General features: G+C 34.9%; 1 pseudogene; it reads left to right on the top strand.

Moving 5' to 3' along the window:
* The first annotated feature begins 872 nt into the window (after positions 1–872).
* The window catches only part of LOC133338011 (replication protein A 70 kDa DNA-binding subunit-like), a 32,004-nt pseudogene continuing 9,102 nt past the window's right edge, over positions 873–23,774 (top strand).

Consider the following 23,774-nt stretch of genomic DNA (forward strand, 5'->3'; position numbering starts at 1 on the left):
GAAATTAAATATGTGATCTTTATCTAGAAGTGAACTGACTATCATCAATCCATACATATGCCTTTCTGCAACCTATGCTAAATTGCATTTGTTTGTGTACAATGGGACAAATTTGTGAAATATATATAGGGGCTTTGGTGCACCATTTACATTAAATCGGATGAAAATATATATGGGAGCTATATTTAAACCTAAACCGATTTTCACGTAACTTAACACACCCCTTCGTCATAAAAGTTCCTAGAAGCTTTACTTAGATAGTCTTTTTCGTAGTTCCTCACTCTCTTGAAGTGTTTCCTAATTCGTGAAAATTCCTTTTTAGTTTTCTGTCGAAATATCGTTGGTAGTAACAAATCGCCTGCCAATAAGCCTTCCTATTCAGTGCTTCTTTGGTTTTCGTACTTTTGGTTACGGCAGTCAACAGCGGGGTTTCGATAGTAGTATTGGAGTTTCCACTCGTGACTACATTCTCCGCAGTTGAGGTCTGAGACTGAAGGCTATCTGCCGTTTGACCATTTGCAGCACTCATGTCTCAATTTAAATTGCTGAAAGGCACGAGGTCGCGTAATACCCCTGCCTTAGCAAGTCATCCTTCAGCGGTGGAGACCACGAACCTTATGCATTTCTACATGGATACATGCTTGGCGATGTCATTCCGTTTGTATCTCATCGATATAATATTTTCAGACCTTACATGTCCACGATGTATGTCTACAGTATGAAAACGTTTTTCTTCGAAAGTTTTGGCATAAGGGGTAAACTTATTAATACGCCTTGTTAGGACTACTTGGATCACACTCTATAAAACATGTGTATAAAATTCTTAATCTATTTCACCATACTATATCTATTTTTTATTGTAGCAAAACAGAATGGCAAATTCTCAAATATGTCCAGTGGCCAATCTTTCAATTACATCTGCTAATTGTTCTATTAAAGTAAGGCTTGTTGGCAAAGGTTATTTACGCACCTTCCGTACCGGAGGAAGAAAATTCTTCAAAATGGAATTGCAAGACGCATCTGGAGTAATAGATGCCACATCTTATGACGATATATTTTTTGATATGCTCGAAGTCGGTAAAGTCTTTCTGATCCGCAATTTCGAAGTAAAAAATGCCCATAAAGAGTATAATAACTTAAATCATCAATATGAAATTAAATTTACAAGTTCGACTCAAATCGATCAATCGTCGGATGAAGGTGTCCCCGAAATAACGTACAATTTTGTAGAAATATCCCAAGTGGCCAATGTGGGATTCGATTTGATTGGTGTATGCCACAATGTTGGTGAAATACAACAGTGCGACCAACGCCAGAAACGTCTCTTGACTTTGGTGGATAGAAGTATGGCGGCGGTAGATGTAGAAGTATGGAATGAGGAGGCGGCAAAATTCGATAATAACCAGCATCCAGTTGTTATTGTAAAAACGGGCAGATATAACGAATATTACAGAACTGTCAGCACAAATAATGCTCTAATTATCGATCCTGACATTGAGGAAGCTAATGTTTTAAAGAGTTGGTATTCGGAAGGTGGATCGGCGAACATTTCCAGCAACCTAAATGTGTAAGTAACATAAATAAAATTTAATATGTTTAATTATATTTATTACTAGCTGAACCCGTGGCGCTTCGCTGCCCCTACTTAAGTATTAACATAGGGTAGTCCACGTAAATGCAATGTTTTTTTAAATGACCTACCATTTGATGGAATTTACCCTTCTGCAAAACCTACTGCAATACCCTTCATTCCCATTGCCACCTACTTTTATTTCTGTATTTTCAGCAGTTTGCCCATAATATGGTTTGGATCCCTTTCTCGCTCCGATTAATATCACAGAGATACTTGCTGCATAATCCTTGCTAGCTTGAAATTTTGTATCTTTTTTATTGCCAAAAAAGGGTTTCAAAAAGAATACTTTATATTTTTACAGAACCTAGATTTATAATTGGACTTACCATGTAATTCCATGGTATTTTTAAGAAACTAAGATCAATTCCGAAGATGGAGTGACAATTAAGTTACTCATAATCATTTCAAGTCAGCTGTGATGATAATCCATCAGAGATTTTTGAATCTTTATTTTTAAAAATTCCAATTTGTAAAGAAATATATTTTCTATAAAAAAATTTGGAAATGTAGGGAAATGGTTAAACTTTGCTCAGTTTTTACAAATAGTACAATCGAAATAGTTTAAAATTATAAAGTTTTTAATAGGATATCCCCTATAACGACGGTATCCCAAAAGTCTCCCTAAAAGTTATTGCCTTTATTTGGCATCGTTTATAGCGACCAATTTCGCCGGAGCATTGGCCGTCGATACCGACTGTATTAAGTAAATAAAAACGAAAATGTATCACAACTGAATTAATTAGCGTATAATTTGTTGTAAACCCCTTAAATTTAGTACAGCCCCAAAACGGCGCGGCATATGGTTGGCAAGGCCATGCATCGCTGACCTGCTTCTTCATAGTTCGACTTTTACTGTTGCTTTGGCATTTGCAACAAATCATTTTAAAACCAGTGAGCGGAGCAGTATAGTCGGACGGGGCCGACCATACGATACCCTACACAACTACCACGGAACTCAAATTTTCTGCGGATTTTTATTCCGAGCCTGGGCAATATTTAGTGATATTTGCACCCTCTTGCCCGATTAGAGATAAACAGCACCTCTTCCTCAACATACATATTTTCCGAATATTACGAGTATTCAGTACAGCTATTGTCCAGATTTTCTTTCACCGTGGGTTGTATTGTGATGTTCGGCTTTCATTTGTGGTCTATAGATCGACTCGAAAATAACACAAAAAAGTAAGTTTTCGGTCCACTACACTCCAAAATTATTATCTGATATTCACCGAAAATTATAGGCGTTGTCCTTGACCATAAGTGGAACCTCATGGAACATTTCAAAGCGATCAGCGCTATAGTTCCGCTCTCTAGAGTGATAATGGGTTATTAAATAATATACGAATACGGAGATACCTGTAAATATTTAGGTGTAACTCCCACATCCGAGAACATACAACAACATAATTGGTATTAATTTAAAGGTCAACCACTCCTCTATGATAAAATATCAACTTCTCGGGTCTATGTCCTTCAGGAGTAAATATATACGCTATAGAATACAAATTTTGTCATTTTTCACACAAAAGTCAGGGTCCATTTGACCCGCTAAATATTGACCTATCTTTATCAAAACAGGCATGCTTATTGTTTGGCCCGATCCCCTTCTCCATGCAAAATTTCACGATGTTCGGGCCATTATTGCGGCCTCTGGAGCGACCAGAAAAACCGACAAAAATTTAGTATTTGGTCCATTTCATCCCCTAAATATTAACCGATCTTTCCCAAAAACAATAGGGGTCTTCATTGGAAAGAACCCATCCTACATGCAAAATTTCGTGAAGATTGGTTCATAACTGTGGCCTGTATCGTGTTTACAAATTATAATGGACAGACGGACGGACGGACGGACACACATGTCTAGATCGACTCAGCTAGTCGAGATATGACGATCGGTATACTTAAAGGTGGGTCTAGGACCAATATTTCGCGGCGTTACAAACTTTTGGGGCTGCACAAAGCTATAATACCCTGACAACATAGTTGTGTAGGGTATAACTACCCATAAATTTTATTTTGTTTTTTTTTTATTTTAAATTCTCTATTGGATTAAGATCCGAAAACTGCGTTGCTCTTTTCTGCTTCTTAAACTTAATGCCATAGTTCTACATTTGTTGCTGCTTTAAAATTTGCCACAAATCATTTTTAAGATCCGAAGACTGCGTTGAGTGTGATACAAAATAGCACTTAGTGTGTTCGCTAGTATGTTTAGGGTAATTATCATGTTGAAATATCCATTTATTTTTTATCAAAAAAATATCAGTCGAAAAAAAATTATGATTGAATATAGTATTCCGAGTTTATGGGACATACTGTCTGGGTCCTGGTCCATCATATAAGGCAATATTTATTTAATCTGTCTATCATATTTTACATTAAGCTAGCTCCGTTGTTAAACCACTCATCGCAGTTGGGATATTTCGTGTGTTATTTATCGCTCTCTCTCTCTCTACTTATTTAGATACAGCGGAATCCCAGCAACACAAACCCATAATGCTCAAATAATCACTCCTCGCCGCCCTGATGATTTAAGGAGTTCGACGTACATTTACAACTACATAAATGTGTAAGTAACATAAATAAAATTTAATATGTTTAATTATATTTATTATATTGACTTATTAGTTTCATACATACACACACATTTCTGTATAAATACAGGTATATTTATTACAGGCATACCATGGCATAACTATACAAGGTAGTCTCATTTGAGAAATTGATAAAGGGAACCCTTCTTAATATGGAATTCATATATCAACTTCAAATAAAATGAAAAACAAATTACATCAAATGTTACGCACGGCGTTTGGTAAATTTTCAACAAAAAATATATTTTCAAAAAAAAATATTTTTTGTAAAGCTCCACATTGTTCTAAAGATTTAACTAAGACATTCTTAGTTTAATCTTGAGAATTTATATTTATAGGTTTTATAGGCAGGGAACTTCAAAATATTTATAAATATAATGGTTAATGATATAGCAATTTTTGCCACTGATCAAATTATATGCGTACATTTCGAATGAAGATATTTTCATTTAAATTTTGATGTGAAAGGCAAATTTATGAAAAAAGTGGAAACATAAAAGAAAGAAATATATTTTCTATAAAAAAAAATTGGTAATATAGGGAAATGGTTAAACTTTGCTCAGTTTTTACAAATAGTTCAATCGAAATCGTTTGAAATTATAAAGTTTTTAATGGCATATCGCCTATAACGACGGTATCCCAAAAGTCTCGCTAAAAGTTATTGTCTTTATATGGATGGCATCGATTATAGCGACCAATTTCGCAGGAGCATTGGCCGTCGATTCCGACTGTTGTAAGTAAATATAAACAAAAATATATCACAACATATGGGATTAGCGTAATATGTTTATACTCTTATAATTTGTTGTAAACCCCTTAAATTTAGTACAGTCCCGAAACGGCGCGGCATAGGGTTGACAAGGACATGCATCGCTGTCCTGCTTCTTCAACTACATTTCATAGTTCATTTTAAAACTACCCAGAAATTTTTTTATTTGACATTTTCTATTGAATTAAGATCCGAAAACTGCGTTGATCGTTTCTGCTTCTTGAACTTCTTTCATAATTCTACATTTTTTGCTGCTTTGACATTTGCCACAAATCATTTTTAAGATCCGAAGACTGCGTCGAGTGTGATACGAAATAGCACTTACTGTGTTCGCTAGTATGTTCAGGGTAATTATCAAGCTGAAATATCCATTTATTTTTTATCGAAAAAATATCAGTCAAAACAAAATGATCATGGAAAGTTTAGGGGGCATACTGTCTGGTCCTGGTCCATCATATAAGGCAAGGCTAGCTCCGTTGTTAAACCACTCATCGCTTTTGGGATATTTCGTGTTTATTTATCGCTCTCTACTTATTTAGATCCAGCGAAATCCCAGCAACACAAACCTCTGATGTTATAAGGAGTTCGTCTTTAGAAGGTGAATCGACGTACATTTTCAACAACATAAATGTGTAAGTAACATAAATAAAATTTAATATGTTTAATTATATTTATTATATTGACTTATTATTTTCATACATACACACACACATTTCTGTATAAATAGTTATATTTATTACAGGCATACCATGGCACAACTATATAAGGTAGTCTCATTTGAGAAATGGATAATATGGAATTCATATATCAACTTCAAATAAAATGAAAAACAGATTCCATAAAATGTTACGCACGGCGATTGGCAAATTTTCAACAGATTAAAAATATTTTTTCTAAAGCTCCACATTGTTCCCAAGATTTAACTAAGACATTCTTAGTTAAATCTTGATAATTTATATTTATAGGTTTTATAGGCAGGGAATATAAAAATATTAATATGTATACATGATTAAAAAAAGGAACACAATTTAATTTAAATTTTGAAAGCTGAATGTTGTCAAAATCAAATTTATGTAAAAATTGGAAACATATGACCGCATGAGACTACCTTGTATAATTATACCATGCAGGCATATTTATGGAAGGTAGTCTCACTTGAGAAATTACTAATGGATACTCTTTTTAATATGGAATTCATACATCAATTTCAAATAAAAGGTCGTACCTAAATTCATACGTATGCGTACGAATTTAAAAACCTTTGTGTTTGTCTCGACTATCTGTCAATTTTTTTTTATAATATTGCACATGGTTGGTAACACTGCTCATCGAATTCAACAGTGACATTTAATCGAGATATCAGTAGGTCGATTCAGTAACTTATAACAATCCGACAATCGACAATTTTGTCTACACAAAAAATAGTTTGCAGTAACGAAAATCTTATTCTGTAAAAATGTAGGCAAATTGACGATAAACTTTCAAAAAGCTTTTAATTTTAAACATTTTGAAAACAAAATACATAAAAATTCAGAGCAAAACAAGGCATGTTCAATATTGAAAAATATTTGTCGATAAATTAACTTCGAATATTTTGTTGTTGTTTATTAACAACATTTTTAACAATTGTTGATAAAAAGTGTTATAGAATTGAAATATTGTTTATTTTGTCCTTATAATAGTTTATCGATTTGAGAATTGCTTAAATTTGATAGTGAATCGCCCCCAGCTGCTCTAAATGGACTACCTATTTATTGTACCATGGTTAAATACATGTATTTCAATGAATGTTACCCAAATACGCATTGCGTATCAAAATATAAAATTGAAAATTTTCAACATTGACAATGGTATTTTAAATTTTTTGTTTTTTGAAAATAGAATTTCAGTCATTAAAAAATTTGTTATTCTATACATGTAAACATTTATCGATCAATAAAAAAAAATATTTTTATTGGTACAGATGCAAATAAAGTCCTTGCGTATTTGAGTAATACGGACGTCTAACAAACCCTATAAAGGTGTGAAGGCGAGTATTTTTGTACGGAGCGCAATAAATTGAACACATATTAAGCATTCGGCATTTAAAGGAGACTCAATCCTCATATGTTTTCTAAAAAACAACAAGGGTTGATTTCAAATGTTCCCACTGTAAAACGAATCAACGTATTTGGTTTACCACAAAGATCATCACACAATTCTGCACATAAATAAATATTCTTCAGAAAACTTCTTTGAAGACATAATGTACAAGTTCCGATACAGGCGTATGGACTTGTAGGGGTTCTAAATCCACAGAGTAGCTTTAGAGCCGAAAGTATTTGTTGCACAAAGACGAACAACAATAAATATGAATATTAGACAACACAACAAGTATAAAGTATGCGCAATGACTCAAACCAAATGTTTTCAAGCCAATTCACACTACTACTCCTTAAAATCATTCAACTTCTCATTTCTCATGTTCAAGCCAATTTTTGTACAGATAACAACACATTTCTTCAACGAACGGCTCTATTTCAGATACAATTTTGCTGCATGCGTCGTCGATTCATTCTTTCGCGATCATTTGTTGCTGAAGAACATTCTTTTGAAAAACTCAAAAAACAAATGTTCGCGAATGCTCTCGAGCACTGTTAAAAACAACAACAACAAACAAAAACACCATAAATTCATTCGTAAAATGAGCATAAAATGAAAAGAATGCTTTTCGAATCATTCATTTTTGCGCACTCTGCTGGAAAGCAACACGGAAATATCGACAAAAGCTCCCTAAGGTCTCTTAACCCATTTTAACTTCCGTGCCATATAATAAACGATTCCCAATAATTATTCCTAACAAATCCAGATTTTGTCGTTTATAACTAGAGCATTTGCACCTTTGTCTGTCTCACGCTGATTGCAATTTAATGTGTAGTATGGCTCATTTTCAAGCAAAATTGTTGTTCGCACATTATGGCTCCATTACGACCAGAACGGTGTACTTTGATTTAAAAAGTTATATTTTGCGCCAATCACCCATACTTAAAGGTTTTGTATGCTTATTGGTCTGTTTTACCACAAAAGCTATTCATTTAGAGCCATGTTCCGAATTGTCGACGATTGTCTTTGAGGCCGCACTGACTCGGTTCGTTGGGAGGCGAGGACTACCTTCTCGGATAGTATTTGATAATGGGAAAAATTATATTGGCTCAAGACGTTTCAGATAAGTATGCTGCTTATGGCTTCGAATGAAGTAAAGGCTGCTTCTGGTACCATAACTCGCCCAATTGTCAAGATCTGCTACTTGCCACTGATAAGACATCCGACTAACACATCAATTAAAAAAAAAAAAAAACATCATTGCTATTTCAGCTCTAAATGCCCCCTATTACCTGGTAATCATATCACTTCTCATTTTACACAACTTCATCCTTATACATTCCTTTTCATACATTAAAATGGACTGTACTAATTCATGTCCTATTTCAGATCAACCAATAACCGCAAAGCAATGCCCAGCGGAGGCCGAAATCTGGTTGCATCCAGAAGCGCTCCGAATCGTGCATCGCAGGGGATACGGCCATATCGACCACGACATCAAAAACAAACACTATCGTCACACCAATCCCACAGTTGCAAAATTCGCAAAAATCGTCGCCCCTACCGTCAGCCCCAGAGAGCAAATATCATCAACAACATCTACATCGGTTGCACGTGTGCAAGGCCGGGGCCATGCACATGTTCGCGGAATTAGTATTAAGAATTTGAACTACTGAATTATTGTGATTTATATGAAACAAATTGTACTATGTTAAATAAAATGAACTGTAATCCTAATTACACTGAATGAAAAAGCTTCATAACATAAATGAAATCTTAAGTTCCATCAATGTCATGTATTTTGAACCAATGTAGAGCTTCATTGAATTAATGGAAAAAGTTTCATTGAGTTTGATTAATGTAATATTAACGAAATTATTCATTAATGCAATGCATTTTTTCATTGATGCTGTGAAACAAATTCATTAATGCAAGGAAACTTCTTAGTTAATGCAATGAAACTTCTTCATTGATGCTACGAAACTTCTACATTAATAAAATTACAAACATTCGTTAATGATGATGCTTCTGCATGAATAAAATGGCGAACTTTCATTAGTGCAGTGAAATTTCTACATTATTAAAATGAAACTTCTTCATTGATGAAACGAAATCATTTTATTCCATTAATTAAATCATTTCATTATCCTAGTATTGCAATGAAATTATAGTTTCAAAATTTTGTGATTAAAAGATATGATATTTTTATTTTTTTATAAATAGTTTACTTTATTCATATATAATATTTCATTATAATCTTATTAATTTCAAATTTTGAATTTGAAATATATATATATAATTACATTAGGAATACAAATTAATATTTCATTTCAAATTAGTATTTATAAAATATTCTTTAATTAATTAAAATTAATTCATTTAACTAAAATCAATAAATATGAACTTCAATCTTAAAAAAAATTATATTTAAATTCAATGTTATTTTATATGTAATTAGATATTTTTACTAAATTAGTTGAATATTAATTTTAAATGTATATTCAATTAAATTAAAACATTAATTATTTTAAAACATTTTATTCCGGTTAAAATTGAAGTTCATATTTATTAATTTGAATATTTTTTAATTTCAGATTAATATGTGACTAAAACATTGCATTTGATATCCAAATCTAAATTTCATTTAAAGCTTTGTATTTGAAATTAATATTTATAAAATATTCTGTAATTAATTATTATTATCAGCACCTAATTATAATTAATATTCTGTTTATGTAAATGAAAATTTTATCTATGTCCAGTACAGTGGCTTAGATATAGTTTTCTGAATAATCTGGTGGTAAACCATCCCAAAGGTTCTTGGCGGGGAATAAGAAAACGATTCAATTTTGAATGAACATATTGGAGATTCAGTTTCATCTCTCCATTTTTGACAGTTGTGTTTAAAAATGATTCTATCCCCAAATTTCATTTTTTGAAGTTGGTCATATAAATCTTGATGAGACATTAATAAAAAAATGTTCATCTGTTGGAAAGAATATTATTAGAAATTTATTGTAATGATATATTAAAAAATTTCACTTTTACTTTTAACGTCTACTCGCTTCGAGGAGGAAATACCGAATGAGATCAAGAATAATTTATTTTTTTGGTCTTTTCAAAACAAACGGTTTGTATTTGTGGCTGCTGATATTCGTTTGTTTGTGGTCAATCACCATTCAAAACTTCTTGCTCTTTTCAACGAGAAGTCAATGAAAACGAATGTGGCCAGTATCGCTGTGAAACTTGTGACGTGGATGTGGACGATTTCGAATATGCTATGAATTTAAATGTAAGTGCATGAAACTAAATTTCGAATTAAGATATTTTCATTTGAGTTTTGAAAGCTGAATACTGTCAAAATAGTTACGCCATGATTTATACCTGAAATATAAATATATAATTTGGCCACGACAATGCGAAAATACGCGCAACAGGTGGTGTAGGCCGGGACAATCCGCACTCTTTTTGTCTTCAGTAGAAGTAGCATTTGGTTTAAAAATTACAAGAATACCTTCGAAGGAACCTGAGCCAACTACTACCGTTGGCGATATCGAAAAACCGCCCATTTAAAAATCCAATAAAGTGTAGAGGACAAAGGTAAGTTAATTTTTTTTAATGAACAAATTAAGTCCCATAAAATATTTTTAGAAAAAAAATCCATGACTTACAATTACCTAGGGCTATTTTAAATACTATGCATGTACATATTTATTTTTTAATTAAAAACTACAAATACAATTTTGGACAGTCCGTTGGCAGCCTAAAATAGTTATTGTTTTGCTGTAATAAATAATATAGGTAATGACACACTTTTTGAGGACATGGAGAATATTTCCCTCCGGCCATGACCGAAACATTTGATAATCAATTATATATGAACGGTATAGAAAGTCCAAACTCCGTAGAGTGCAGCAAGGAGTTTCTCAGGGCATATATATATATATATATAACTGTTTAACCTTTACCTTTCCCAGTATTTCAATCAGTCAGATAGCATTTACATTGTTACGTATGCAGACGATTGTATGATCATGTCGTGGGACCCAACGGTTAAGGATATATCGTCCAAGATCGGCATAAATTGAAAATAGTGATTCTTAGTTAATTGAGCAGTGTCAGATCAATATTTCTTTTTCACATTGATTGGGAAACGGTAGAAGTTCTTCGGTTCTTTCCTAGTTTTTCTGTTTATGCCGATCATGCGGCAAATGAGCGATATGTATGCGTAAACGTGAACGCGTAATCTTGCATATTAAACAGCCTCCTTCCACTAGAGGAATATGAAAATAACCGTCAAGAAATCTTCAGCCACATGTCTACAATTTGGACTTCGGAAATGGCATGTCTTTATATTGGGGTCACTTAGAAACATAGAACTCAAAATATCATTATTTATATATTATTCGGTTACCTTGAAAATACCAAAATTTAATAATTAAATTTTTAGGGAAAATTGTTACCTAATTAGAACTCAAAATATAAAATAACCGATGAATTGGTTGGAAAATATGTTTAAAATCTTGAAAATACCGAAAATGTGGCCTAGAGTTGTTCTATATAGTTCAGTTAGCTGATCGCTCTTTTTAGTTCAGCTCTTTTTAGTGAACTAGTTCGGTCTTCTAGTTCAGTAGTTCAATCGTTCACAATTAAGCTCTTTTATTCAGCTGTCGTTTTACTTCGGTCGTTCTTTTAATAGTTCATGGCCCTCCGAATCGATCAGTTGATAGTTTGTGTTCTTGGAAGATTGTGATAAAAACAATATTACAATTTTGTCTTATTTATGGCGAGGATATTACATAGAGACATTTTAGAAAAGTTTATGGGGATCTATGAGGTGTGGATTTTTAAAGGAAATTTTCAGAATATAGGCAACATATTTTATATGTTTACTAAATGAAAGCGCTGTTAATATAACATGCAAAATAAAAACTTGATCGGTGCCGCTTCCATTTAGAGAAAAGCGAACTAGGTCAGTAAAATGCTCACGATTATTCCAGTTCGTTCTTTTAACGAACTAAAAGGAACGACTAATTCAATCGGTCTTTTAAGTGAATCGTTCATTTGAACTAGTTCGTTCGTGAACTGTACTACTCTAATGTGGCCAGTCATGGTCACGAAACTTTGCATGTAGGATGGGTTCTGGCCAAAGAAGACAACTATGGCTTTTGGTGGTTTAATATTTAGGTGAAAATGGACCTAAACTTAATTTTTGTCGGTTTTTGTGGTCGCACAGCAGAGGTCACAATTATGCATTACATAGCAAAATTGAACATGGAGAAGGGGATCGGGCCCAAGAATAAGCGGTCAAATAGACCCTGACTATTGTGTGAAAATGACAAAATTTGTATTCTATGGCGTAGATATTTTCTTCTGAAGGACATATACCCCACAAGTTGATAGTATATCCAAGAGAAGTGGTTGACCTTTAAATTGTAATCAATTATATTGTCGGATGTGGGTGTTACACTTATATATTTACAGATGCTTACGTATTCAGATATTATGTAGTAACTAGGGATAAGTAAATCGACTTTCGATTAATCGAATGTATTGGAAAGTCTAAAAGTCGAAGTCGACTTTTGAGAAAATCGCAAAGTCGACTTTTCAAGATCGACTTTCGATTTTCTTCATAAATTCTTGGTTTATTATCACAAAGCCAAAATTGTCCAAAAATAACAGATTCCAGAACATTTTTCATCTGTTGACAACAATTCTATAAAACCATAAATTTTTAGTCGATTTTGCTTTAGTTGGTAAAAGTCGAAAATCGATTTGGAACAGGTTTGACAAAATCGAAAGATCGAAAAGTGGACTTTTTAGTCAAAGGCAAAAATCGAAAAGTCTAAAAATCGACTTTTTGGTCAGTCGACTTTTGCGTTCGACTACGTATCCCTACGCCGAACCAACCAAATTCGAATGTAATCATCCATATATGTTCCTGATCTATGATAATACCGCCAAGGCTGTACTCTTCACAGGCATTTATCGTGATCCCAAAACACAAAAGTACTCTTCTTCTTTCAAGTTAATTTCTACTACTTACTTACTTAGCTGGCTTGTTACAGAACGGTTGTTCCATAAGCCGAGCTTAAAAAAGATTTCCAAGCGCGTCGGTCTTGTGCGCAAGTCCACCAATTTGGAAGACCACGTTCCAAGATGTTGTTTTCTACTTGGTCTTTCCATTTAATTCGTGGCCTTCCCCTTCTACGGGAACCATCAGTAGGCTCATTTTTATATGCCATTTGAGCTGGGGCATTTTCATTCATCCGCACAACATGGCGTAGCCACCGTAGTCGCTGCAGCTCAATACGACTGACTATGTCGATGTCCGCGTATAAATTGTAGAGCTCGTGGTTCATTCGACGCCGATATTCACCGTCGACGCAGATCGGCCCGTAGATCTTTCGGAGAATTTTTCTCTCAAACACCCCAAGCACTGCCTCATCTGCTTGCGCAAGTACCCATGCTTCTGATCCATATAATAGCACGGGTAGTATCAGCGTCCTGTAAAGTGTGAGTTTGGTTTGGCGAGAGGTGGCCTTGTTTCTAAACTGCTTACTTAGACCATAGTAGCATCTGTTGGCCATCACAATCCTTCTCCGAATTTCAAAACTGATATTATTCGTTTTATTTATGGCGGTACCAAGGTATATAAAGTCTTTAACTACCTCGAAGCTGTAGTTCTCAAGTTCCACAGTTGGTCCGAGTCTACTGGACGTCTTGCGCGTTGATACCATCAGCTTGGTCTTCTCGCCGTTTACTGCCAGACCCACTTTGGCAGACTCCTTTTCAATTTGTTCAAAGGTGGCTGTTACCGCTCGCAATGTTCGACCCATTATATCGATGTCATCGGCGTAGGCGAGTAACTGATGTTGTTTGGTGTACAGAGTGCCATTTCTGTTCACCTTTGCGTCTCGTATGACCTTTTCCAGTAGGATGTTAAAAAGATCACACGACAAACTGTCACCTTGTCTGAATCCTCGTTCGGTATAGAAGGGCTCCGATAGGTCCTTTCCTACTTTAACGGCTGACCTTGTGCCACTTAAAGTTATCCTGCATATCCGTATGAATTTTGCAGGAATGCCGAACGCAGACATGGCTTTAAACACCTCTGAACGGATAGGGCTGTCGAATGCGGCTTTATAGTCGACAAATAGGTGGTATGTGTCGATGTGTTTTTCGTGGGTCTTTTCCAGGATTTGGCGCAGAGTGAAAATCTGGTCAATGGTGGATTTGCCAGGTCTGAAACCGCATTGGTATAGTCGGATGATGTCATTGACCATTGGCTTCAATCGTTCACACAGCACACTGGATAGCACTTTATATGCGATGGGAAGGAGACTTATTCCTCTATAGTTGGCACATATCGTCTTGTCTCCTTTTTTGTGCACGGGACACAGGATGTTGAGGTTCCAATCATTGGGCATGCATTCATCTAGCCAAATTGTGTTAATCAGCTGGTGCATGCTCCTGACCAGCATCTGGCCACCAGTCTTGAATAGTTCGGCTGGTAACCCATCGGCTCCTGCTGCTTTGTTGTTCTTGAGCCGATTAATTGCTTTTATGACCTCATCTTGGCTAGGTGGTATACACTCTATACCATCATCTCTTATTGGTTCTGGGGTATCTTCTTCATCGCCACTATTTGATACTAGTAGCTTTTCGAAGTGCTCCTTCCAGATCCTCAACACGCTGTCTGTATCTGTCACCAGGTTTCCTTCTTCATCTCTACAGGAGGATGTGCCTGCACCAAAGCCATCGGTTTGGTGTTTTACTCGTTGGTAAAATTTCCGGACTTCATTCTGACTCCTGTACATCTCGATTTGCTCACGCTCACGTTTTTCTTGTTCTTTCTTCTTTTTTCTGAAAACACGTTTCTCCTCTCTCCTTTTCTCCCGATAATTCTCCATCACGTTACGTGTTGCTACTGTCTGCAGGGTTGCCCTATACGCTGCGTTTTTCACATCAGTAGCATTACGACACTCCTGATCGTACCATGGGTTTCTTGGTGGTGGTTTTTGGTACCCAATTGTTCTTTTTGCTGCAGTTTGTAGGGAGTGGGCAATTCTTTGCCATTGTGCTTCTATACTATTATCGGGACAAGAAGTGCTTTCTTCAAGCAGATGGGTAAGTTGAGCGGAGTAGGCCTCGGCTACCTGTTGTGTTTGCAGCTTTTCGACGTCGAGTTTCCGTGTTGTATTAGATCGCACCTTTGCTGCAACATTAAGACGGGTGCGTACCTTGGCTGCCACAAGGTAATGGTCCGAATCGATATTCGCTCCTCGGATCGATCGGACGTCTAAAACACTGGATGAATGCCTTCCGTCTATCACAACATGATCAATTTGATTTCTCGTTACTTGATCAGGAGAAAGCCAGGTGGCCTTGTGTATATCGAGATGCTTGAATCTGGTGCTGCTAACTACCATGTTTTTTGCTGCCGCGAAGTCAATCAACCTCATGCCGTTGTCGGATGTTTCTTCATGAAGGCTGAATTTTCCGACGGTGGGGCCAAAGATATTTTCCCTTCCGATTTTAGCATTAAAATCTCCTAGCAGAATTTTAATGTCATGGCCAGGGCAACGGTCATAGGCTGTTTCTAGGCGCTCGTAAAATATGTCTTTGGTCTGTTCATCTTTTTCTTCGGTCGGAGCATGGGCGCAAATTAGACTGATGTAAAAGAACTTCGCTTTTATACGGATTATAGCAATTCGCTCATCTACTGGAGTGAATCTGGAGACAAGGTCTTTTATTCTCCTGTTAACCATAAATCCGCAGCCAAATTCATGTCTCGTTTCATGGCAGCTATAATACAGGGCGTAATCGTCTGATTTACTTACGCCTGTCCCTTTCCATCGCATTTATAATTTTCGTGAACTTTATAATTTTCGATAAGAAAGCGATTGTCGCAGGCGATTCTATTACCGAATTCATGTGACATTTTAGTTACTTTGACGATCGAAAATGCTTGCAGGGATGTCAATGCCGCCTTGATAAATGTTGTCCTAATTAGTGAAAACAAACATCAAACTTGGTTTTTAATAAATAGTTGCAAAGTTGAAAATTTAGTAGGTGAAAATGTAGCTCTGATTGTAAAAGTGTGATTTGAAATTTTTTTAGCACAATAGTCGAACAAAATTCTCGAATATTAAGAACGTATGTGGTTTTCTTGTTTTCTTTAACAAAAATCTACGTTTTAGCTGTCATTACAATCGGTGATTTTTAATTTTTATTCATTTTTGAAGCTGATAATTATTTTTAAATAAAAATATTCAATGTCGGGTAATGTGGACCACTATAAAAATTGGGACCTTTTTATGAGGACGAGTTCGAAACATGGGCGCATTTAATATGCGAGTAGGTATTCTATCCTTTGAAAACTCGATATGCGAAATTACAGGTGCTTCAGTTGGATAATGAAGCAAGGACCTTCAAAATACCACAAATGGGGCGGTACCCTTAAATGGGGACTATTCCAAAACATAAACCCATATATTTTTGCATTCATTGTTACCCATGAGTGCAATAAATTGAAATTTATCACAACCAATCCACAACCTACCTTTAACTTGCTGATCCTCATTACCCACATATACTGATCCACATTACCCGCCAAGTAATTTTTATTCGCAATTTTGAGTTTTTTGAAATATAATGCAATAACATTTTTATAGACAAATATAAATATTATTTGACCTGGAATATATTTAGTCTTCGTAGTAGTGAAATCTACCACATTTCCAATTTCTATTTCTACCGGTTCCATTGTAATTCGTATCTCCACTTTCGTATTAAGGGAACCACCCCCCCCCCCCCCCCCCCTCCCATTCTCGATTTTAATTTTTCATGATATTCAAAGGGCTGGTAAATCAATACCAATGCTCGTTAAGGTTTGTAACTTTGCATATACATATATATTTGAAGATTTAAAAGAAAAGAAAAATAATTTACTAAAAAATTTTGTTATTGTTTTGTTGTTGTTTTTTGTAATTAAAGAAAAGTCCTTATTTTTGATGGCGGGCCTGATAACTCCTCACTGGAACATCGGAATCCGTAAATTCCAACGGTGTTAGAAAGAGTACATGTCTAGCTCTCGTATGAACTAGGATTATTGACTTCGCTCTAAAATTAACAAAATGGCGGACCTTTGAAAAAATATTTTTGGAAAATCGCCGATTTTTGACCAAAAACCAAGTTAAAAAAGAAGGAAGATCTTCACCGATTGGCTTTATCCTAGTTCATACGATAGCTGTACACGCACAGTACTTTTTAGACGAATTTCCAAAAACCCGACCTATATGCCAAATTTGAAGTTTCTAGTTTTAGCCGTTTCCTCTGGGCGTTGATGATCACTCAGTCACTTATAACGCAACTCTTTTATATATATAGACTAGCATATTCCCCCTATTTTGTAGGCGAATGTGGGAATTATTTAAAAACCAATACCGACCATAATTAAAATGTTAGTACCATTCAGTCCAAAAAAACCTTTGTTATACTAATTCTACATTCAAACAGTGACCCTCATTACACATTTAAGAGTTCTAGTTCTACCGGTTCGCCAAAATTTTAAGAAAATGCCTTTTTTTAATTAAAAAAAATGGCAGCTCAAACAGCATTTCTGGTTAATATACCTGACATCGACAGCATATATATCAGACAAAGACATAAAAGTATAAAGATAAGACAATTGACGCGTCGACAATTTCCAATAGTAAGATTATAAAATGAAAACATATATTTTGAGTGCAGGACTCTGATTTTATATACACATTCGCGTATTTGTGTATTTATTCTTAGCATGCCTCTGTTATACCCAGGGTGGTTCGTTTGACGAATTTTTAGGTTTTCGACTGTCAAAAAGGTGTAAACGTCGAAAACGTCATATACCTGTATAAAATGTAGTAATCGTCATTAATTTCCATATAATCACCATATATAGTTATTTTCAAGAATCTATTATAATTTTATGCATTTCTAACTATTTCTTACTAGTCCTGAGAAAAAATTCTAAAAATGTTTAAGAAAAAAATGAATTTTTATGAATTTCAGTAGAGAATATTTAATTTCCATATTGACTAATGGAAATAACCGTTTTGTCAAAAACCTAGTGGTTTTGGGTGGGTTTCCGTCGTAAATGTATGTCATTTACGTCACTGTTTCTGACGGATATTCTCTGGATATTCCTGATTACCCCTGGATATTTTATACCCTCCGCCATTGTATGGAGGGTATATTAATTTTGTCATTCCGTTTGTAACTCATCGAAATAGTCATTTCCGACCCTATGAAGTATATATATTCTTGATCAGGGTAATATTCTAAGACGATCTAGTCATGTCCGTCCGTCCGTCTGTCTGTTGTAATCACGCTATCTTCTGAAGGAATTGATATAGGGTGCTGACATTTTGCATAGGGTTGTCTTTTGTCTGCAGGCAGGTCAAGTTCGAAGATGGGATATATCGGTCTACGTTTAGGCATAGCTCCCATATAACAGTACCTCCCAATTTTCGGTATTTTGGGGTTCTTGAGCGCGTTTTTAAATCAAATACGCTGAAATTTGGTACATTGAGTTCTTATTGGGTACTAAATGTCCCTACAAAAAATTATAAATATAGGTCCACTTTTTCTGGTAGACCCCATATAACGGTACCTCCTAATTTTCAGTATTTTGGGGGCTTTGATCGTATTTTTGCACCGAACTGGCTGTAATTTAGTATTTCGAGTTCTTAATAGGTACCAAATCCCTCCACATAAAATCATAAATATTGGCCAATTTTTTCGGATATCCCCCATATAAGGGTACCCCCAATTTTCGGTATTTTGGGGTTCTTGAGCGTGTTTTTCAACCGAATACGCTGAAATTTGGTACATTAGGTTCTTAATAGGTTCCACATCTCTCCACCAAAAATTATGAATATAGGTCCATTTTTTCGGATAGCCCCCCATATAAGGGTACCCCCAATTTTCGGTATTTTTGGGTTCTTGGGCGCGTTTTTCAACCGAATTTGCTGCAATTTGGTATTTTGTAGTCGCATATGGTAACAAATATGCCTACCAAAAATATTAATATTCGCCTCCTTTTTGGGGTAGTCCCCATATAACCCCCTTTTTTATGTTAAAATAGTTATCTGATTTGTTCCACGTTTTGAGTTTGGTTCTAAGACTCTTTTGTAATCATTTCACCTGCGGAGGATAGAACGTAAGGTTCGATAATGAACTATAGCCGCATTTAGACCTAGCCCCTGATTGGAGGTTCCAGAAGTAGTGGACCGATATTACCCATCTTCGAATTTGAACTAAGCTTGGAAGAAATAATAAGATGGGCAAAGTTTGGATGAAGTCCAAATCTTCTGAAACGGATTTGGTCCAAAGAAACATGGGGTCTTAAACCAATATTTCGATGAGGCACATTTTCACCGTGTCCCCCCTCATTAGCCATAAGGTTGAGGGTATTATCCTTTAAAAATTTCTAAAATTTGTATTATGGTTTACATAATCCGTTTTTTGAAATGTATTGCACTTTTTGGTATGTTCCCTATATTTTCATTTCTAGTACCAGTCAATATATCTATGGTGGAGGGTATCCAAAGTTCGGTCCGGCCGAACTTAACGCTTTTTCACTTGTTCTTAATTATTTTACGGTTTCCTTGTATTTGTATCAGATATCAGTTGCATTTACTTCTCAACGGTTAAGCGGTGTACACACTATCATTTTTGACTGTCAACTTTTTTATCGATTACTGACTGTCCAACAACCATAAACATTTTTGTGGTTGCCTGATGAATGACAAACATGTGAGGCCACACTATCAAACAAGCAAAATTTGGGCAAGAGTGCCATTCAAAAATGATAGTGTGTTCATCGCATTAGTAGTCGTGTTTTGCGCAATCGGAAATCTGTTAAACCATTCATTGACAAGTTTGGATTAAAAAAAAAGGATTTCACAAGTCATGGATTAAAAAAAAGTATTTCACAAGTCGTGGATTAAAAAAAAATATTTCACAAGACGTGGATTAAAAAAATTCACAAGGCGTGAATTTAAAAGAAAAGAATTTCACAAGGCGTGGATTTAAAAAAAAATTACTTTCACAAGGCTTGAATTTAAATTTTTTTTTTCAAAAATTCCATAAGGCTTGAGTTATTTTTCAAATTAAAAAAAAAAGTTTTTTAAATGTACCTTGCAATTTCCCTTTTTTAAATCTGACATCGACAGCTCATATATCAGATATCACTAGCATTTTACTTCTCATCGGTTAATTGTCGTGTTTTCCGCAATCGGCAATCTGTTATCTCAATATAATCAATACAATCGATCTTTTATTATACGTTTTCAATTGCACACATACATATCTACATAAATATCGGCAAAAATATTATTCTAAACCATTCATTGACAAATAAGAATTTTTGTTGTTGTATATAGAGTAACATGGGTTATGTGGACCACCATTTTCTTTTTTTTATATTGTGGGCGTAACAACGGTAAAAAAATTGTTTTCACAACATGGTAGATTTGTTGGCTAATTATATTTCAGGTCAAAAATCATATATATTTGTCCATAAAAATGTTATTGCATTATATTTCAAAAAACTCTAAACTGCAAATAAAAATAACTTGGCGGGTAATGTGGACCAGTATGTGTGGGTAATGAGGATCAGTAAGTTAAAGGTAGGTTGTGGATTGATTGTGATAAGTGATAAATTTCAATTTATTGCACTCTTGGGTAACAATGAATGCATGTTTTGGAATAGCCCCCATTTAAAGGTACCACCCCATTTGCGGTATTTTGAAGGTCCATGCTTCATTATCCAACCGAGGCATCTATAGTTTCGGATATCGAGTTTTCAGAGGATAGAATACATCCTCGCATATTAAATGCGTCCTTGTTTCGAACTCGTCCTAATGAAAAAGTTCCACTTTTTTATAGTGGTCCACATTACCCGACATTGAATATTTTTATTTAAAAAGAATTATCGGCTTCAAAAATGAATAAAAATTTAAAAATAACCGATTGTAATTACAGATAAACGTGTATTTTTATTAAAGAAAACAAGAAAATCACATAACCTCTTTATATTCGAGAAAAACAAAATGTTCGACTATTTTAGAAAATCGTTCGACAATTGTGCTAAAAAAATTTCAAATCACACTTTTACAATCAGAGCTACATTTTCACCTACTAGATTTTCAACATTGCAGTTATTTATTAAAAACCAAGTTTGATGTTTGTTTTCTCTAATTAGGAAAACATTTATCAAGGCGGCATTGACATATTTCAAGCATTTTCTTAGATATGGGGGGTGGCCCACGCATGGTCCACATTACCAGAAGTTACTCTATCAAGGTCAAGGTTTATTCATGCCTTAGTCTTCTCTTGCTGTCAACTTTTAAACGGGAAATACCAACCAGAACAGGATAAAAACTCAAAATATCTTTCAAATAAAATATTTTTTGTTTATTTATTCTTCAAACAATAAATTTGATAGTCAATGAGGAGTTCGAATTCACCTCCCTGTTAACTTTATGAATAAACCTTGATCATGATCTAAAAATTTTCCTAGCATACAAAAAATGTTTATCTAATGTGTAAAAGAAATCCAGACGTTTAGCTTTCGTCAATTACTCATCTGATGACTAACGATTACAGCACATGGTACAAACGGCCGATCCAAAGGGGCTCGAGGTTATTTACTATTCTAATAAGAAATGCGACAAACTCTTTTATAAGGGGCGATCCTTTCTGACTGAATATCACTAATACGCACCTCGGGGTCAGCTTTGTCAATATGCTCTAATCCCTTGTCATCCGGAACTATGTGTAAAGTTGGCGCTTGGCAATGTTTTGCTTTTTCCTGTAAAGCCTAGGTATAAGAAAATTGACTTTTTGCATTGAAAAGTCTTAAAGACGAAGTCGACTTCTGATCTTTGAGAAAATCGTAAAGACGACTTTTCAATATCGACTTTCGATTTTCTTCGAAAATACATGGTTTATCATGAAGCCCAAATTGCCCCATAATTACATATTCCAGAACATGATTTTATTTGTTGGCAACAATTTATATATGGTCTGTTCCTGTACTCCAAGTATCCACTACTTTTTACTATGACAAATTTTCCTTTATGAAACGTTTTCAATTGACACGCGCGTAATTAAGGTGAAAAGGTCGGTATTTTAGTACGCAACGCATTGAATTAGGTTCGAGGCTGCTATCGAAAAAAATAGTAATATCTAGTAGATTCTTGCACAACGGGAACAGACCAATAAAGAACAAGTGAGGAAAGTAGTAAAGTCGGGCTGGGCCGACTATATGATACCCCTCACCACTTTGGATATATTCTACATATGTAGCCTAACAATTCCATGTCAATGTTCCTTCGAGGGTATTGAACGAAATTAAATATGTGATCTTTATCTATGAGTGAACTGACTAACATAAATCCATACACATGCCTTTCTGCAACCTATGCTAAATTTCATTTCATGAGACAATCGATTTATAGCACACTTGATTTACGCTATTCGGTATGTCGCACTGTTTAATATTTAATCTCAATCGGACACCCGTTAAAAAAATAAAATGGAAGCTATGTCTTCATCTGCATCAATTGAAAAAAAAACTACAATAACGTCATTGTAGTCCTAATACGTTGTGCAAAATTTCGTGGCAATCTGACAAACATTAGGAGTTTGATGCATCATTTACCTTAAATCGGACGAATATATATATATATGGGAGCTATATCTAAACTTAACAAACACTACTCACCAAATTTTGTGCAAATCGAAAGATATATAGTGACTTTGGTCCACCGTTCACATTAAATCGGGCGAAAATATATATGGTAGCTACATCTAAATCGATTTTCACGAAACACACATCATTGTAGACACAATTCAGTACGCTGTGCCAAATTTCGTGCAAATCAAAATATATATAGGGACGTTGGTGCATCATCGAAAATATATATGGGAGCTATATCTGAACCGATTTTCACGAAACTTAACACACCCCTTTGTCATAAAAGTTCCGTAGAAGTTTTTTTGGATAGTCTTTTTCATACTTCCTCGCTACCTAGTTCGTTTAAATTCCTTTTTGGCTTTCTGTCGAAATATTGTATCGCCTTTCTATCCAATGCATCTTTGGTTTTCGCACTTTTGGTTTCGGCAGTCAACAGTGGAGTTTTGATAGAAGTATTGAAGTTTCCATTCGTTACTACATTCTCCGCAGTTGCGGTCTGACACTGAAATACCGGTCATATGTCGTTTCATCATTTGCAGCACTCATGTCTCAATTTAAATTGCTGAAAGGCATGAGGTTGCGTAACACCCCAGACCCCAGACTTTATATGTCCACACAAGAAAAGGTTTACGAACACTTGGAACACTATCGACCGGTGAAAACGATTTTTTTTGAAATGTTTGGCATACGGGGTAAACTTATTAATACGCCTTGTTATGACTACTTGGATCACACCCTATAAAATATATGTATAAAATTCTTAATCTTTTTCATCTTATTATATCTATACTTTTATTTTAGCAAATCAGAATGGCAAATTCCGAAATATGTGCAGTGGCCAATCTTTCAAAAACAACTGAGAATTTTTCTATTAAAGTAAGACTTGTTAGAAAAAGTAATTTACGCATCGCGCAAAAAGGAACAGGAAAATGGTATTGAAAGACGCATCTG

Source organism: Musca vetustissima, unplaced genomic scaffold (assembly GCF_032173495.1).
Source record: "Musca vetustissima isolate MV318-11 ecotype Yass unplaced genomic scaffold, APGP_CSIRO_Mvet_v1 utg24174, whole genome shotgun sequence".
In the NCBI taxonomy this organism is placed as follows: Eukaryota; Metazoa; Arthropoda; class Insecta; order Diptera; family Muscidae; genus Musca; species Musca vetustissima.